Genomic DNA, 3431 nt, shown 5'->3' with positions numbered 1-3431 from the left:
ACAACACAATGGAAAGCACAACATGGAGAATATAGTGAAGAATATTCTAAAATATACGCATGGTGTCAGATGGGCCCCAGATCCATTGGGGTAGTCACCTCTCAAGGTATACACAGGTCTAAAACAATATTGAATGTAACTGGTAAAGAAAAAATAATTTGTCCAAAAGTTTCTTTCAAAATAAGTTCTCTGAAAATATCATTGTCCCATTTTTTTGTAAAACCAATTTATTAGTCTCCAAAGTCATTCTCAGTGTTTAATATTAACAAAACCTGAATTCAAATTCTCAATATACAAATAAATTTCAGAGGCAAAAGCATCATAATACATTCATTGAAAATATAAAGGTTTCCCTGACTGGTGTGGGTTAGACATTGCTCCATAAAGGAAAATGTCACAGGTTCAATTCCCAGTCAGGGCAGGTGCCTGTGTTGTTGCAGAATCCATCAGAGATCCAGCACAGGAGAGGCAACCAATCTATGACTTCCTGTCTTTCTCCCTCTCTTCCTGTACCTCTAAAATTAAATACACCAAATCTTTAATAAATAAATAAAATAAGATATAAAGGTTTAGACTTTTGTTTTATGCTAGTGCAGTTGCAGATTTGTATTTCTCTTTCAAGTCTTGTGCATCTTGCAGCAACATGCGGGGTTTGCTTTCTGATATTCATCTGCCCTTGCTGGTTACTGGTGGGCATGTTGCTCATGCAGCCCTGCATTTTCAACTTGGCTTCTAATGTGACTACACCTCTTTTTTCATGAATTGTCATTCCAAGACTTTTGAAAAGTTTATTAATATCCATAATATCAGCTACCAGTTGCCTAAGAGAAGGCTCTCTCCTGAATGAGGTGGAAGTCACCTTCTGTAATCCCCTCATCCTGCACCTGACCATGAGGGTGAGTTTGGCTTTTCTAGAACACAAAATTCCTTTCTTTGAGCTCTCTTTAGGAATTCCACCAGATACTCCAGTACAGGCTGCCCACTCAGGGAAAACACTCTTTTCCTTTCTTAGCTGCTGGCCTTTGGAGAGTTGGTCAGTGATGTTGTGAATTCAGCCACTAAGAAATAACTTGTATTTTCCTTTCATGTTGTTCATTGAGAGTGGTAGGAGAAGATACGGACTGTTTCATTGACTTAACTGTTTTTTTTGCAATTTGTTTAAAATATTGGTGGTTCTGCTGCAGCTGTTGCCTCAACTCAGGTGATTCTTGAGATGTTCCACGTTGATTCAGAGTCCTTTATATATCCACACAAGGTCATGTGATCTTTGGATGACGGACATGCTGGGCCACCTGGGTGGGGTGACCAAGAATTTCTGGATCACAGGACGGGTTGATTGCTTATTCACTAATGTCACCAGATGTTGGTGAGGTGTGCAATTTGCTTAGCTGTCACCTCCCCCTCTAACTGTGAGCCAACTTTAATTGTTTTCACAAATACAAATTAATTTTACTTAATTTCTCATAAAATTTGTTTCCTCATAGAATTTTTTGAACATTTTAGAAATACATTCATGGATTGGACTTTCCCAGAGAAAAAATACTAATTTTTGGGTGTGGAAAACTGGCACAATTCTCTCTTCTGAACTATAAGTTTCTCTAGAACTCGTATACATTATTCCCTCATTCTTGCAACTCAGGAATTGATCTTAGAAACAAAAGACAATAGGTAAACAAGTATGTGAAGAAATATTTAAGGGTTTTTATAAAATATTTTAAGAAATATTGAGATTTACTGTGTAACTATTACTGTAAATATTTGTTTGTTTAAATATTAAGTTACGTATCATCAGATTAATGATGCATTCTCTCTGCATTTCAGATTTGCAAAAACTTCCATGTTGGACAAGAATTGTGTATTTTGGGATTATGACACATACAACTTCTATTCTAAATCCTGTCTAGAAAACAAAACACATGTTTGTAAGCACCAGTCACAATAGCCAACCTAAATCTGGTACAATGTTACTCTCACCATCCCTAAACAACACATTTCTAGTTTCGAGAATGCTGCAATTATTTTTGTAAAACTAAGTTTTAAGAATTTTTTGAGACCAGCTTTAATCTCACCTAAAAATAACAGGGAGGTACTGACATTTCCCATAGTCCCCTGCATGCAGAGCATCCCCATTATCAGCATCACTCAGCAGATGGGACCTTTGTTACTGAGAGTGAGTCTGTACTGACACATCATAGTCACTTAGAGTCCATACTTTATCTGACGCTTTATCCTTGGTATTATAGAATTGTTTTGATATCAATATTTAAGTTAACCTTTAAAAATATACATCCAGGTACATAGTAAGCATTTTAAAATCTTGTTATTAATTAAAATATAACAAGTATAAATTCTGAATTGTAATATTAAGCACTGTTACTTCTAAGTCTAAATTAACATGAAAAATTGTAGACACATCTTCAATACAATGTTCCCCAGCCTATCAATGTTGAAACTGAGGACTGAACATATCAGGATATCAAGGTGTGTAAGGCAGTGGAGTGAGAAGAGAGAAACCAGGGATGATTTAAAGAATATTTAAGTATTTTAGGGGGTAGTCTGCAGAGAGGGGTAGAAGAAAATTACCAAATGTAGCAATCAGTAATTAAAGAGGATTACCAAAAGGAAGAATCGTATATGACCCAAGTCTATCTCCTTAGCAATGGGTTTCAGACTCATGTCACTACAGAAAACTCTACCACAGACACGTTCACTGGACAGCTCTAGGAGAGAGCAGGTCTCAGTCTGAAGGTTGATGTGAATGAGGATGGATCTCACAGTGTGACTGGCAAGTAAGAAGACCTCTCTGACCAAGTGTCAGTAGGCCCAGGTTGGAGAAGGGGAGCTATGGCTGTGACTAGTCCCAAAACTTGCCTGAGGGTGAATACCACAAGAACTTCCTGCATGCATGCAGATGTCAGCCACAGCACTGTAGACAAAGGAGAGAAAACAGCATGAGACAAGGAAGAGGAGTCCTTGCTCCCAGTGCCCTTTCCTGACAAAACCTCAAGTGAGCTGACTGGAGAGGAGGTTGGAGGATCTGCTGCCACTATCTCAGAAAGTGCAATGCCTATAGATTTGGAGCAGTGACAACTGAATTTCTACTTGGCACTCACTGTTACTATGCAACAACCTCAAAGTTTCTGTAACAAAAGCCATGTGACTGTACTCCACTTGCTGGGACAACAGAACCAACACAAATATCTTCTAATCTATTTAGTGCATCATTATTAATGATTGTAGTCATTTTTTTGGTAGAGACCAGGAGTTTCATTGGGCAATAATTAGTGTCCTTTGATATCTTTTATATATCTGTTCTTTTATTTCCTCTGCTGGATTTTAGTTATTTGTGAAGATACCTTGTTTTTTAAAATTCTTTGCTTTTCTCTTTTGACATTCTGAATTCCCATGCTTAGAAACCTACACTGATAGAA

The 3431-nt window shown here is 37.4% G+C and overlaps 1 pseudogene; it reads right to left on the bottom strand.

The window, feature by feature from the left end:
- Nucleotides 1-617: 617 nt before the first annotated feature.
- Nucleotides 618-1253, bottom strand: LOC118995697 (syntaxin-7-like; annotated as a pseudogene).
- Nucleotides 1254-3431: the final 2178 nt, after the last annotated feature.

The sequence above is a fragment of the Sturnira hondurensis genome, unplaced genomic scaffold, assembly GCF_014824575.4.
Source record: "Sturnira hondurensis isolate 20B ecotype Veracruz unplaced genomic scaffold, ASM1482457v3 Scaffold0010397, whole genome shotgun sequence".
In the NCBI taxonomy this organism is placed as follows: domain Eukaryota; kingdom Metazoa; phylum Chordata; class Mammalia; order Chiroptera; family Phyllostomidae; genus Sturnira; species Sturnira hondurensis.
The sequence above is the reverse complement of the archived record's forward strand: the minus strand, read 5'-3'. Positions and strand labels throughout refer to the sequence as shown.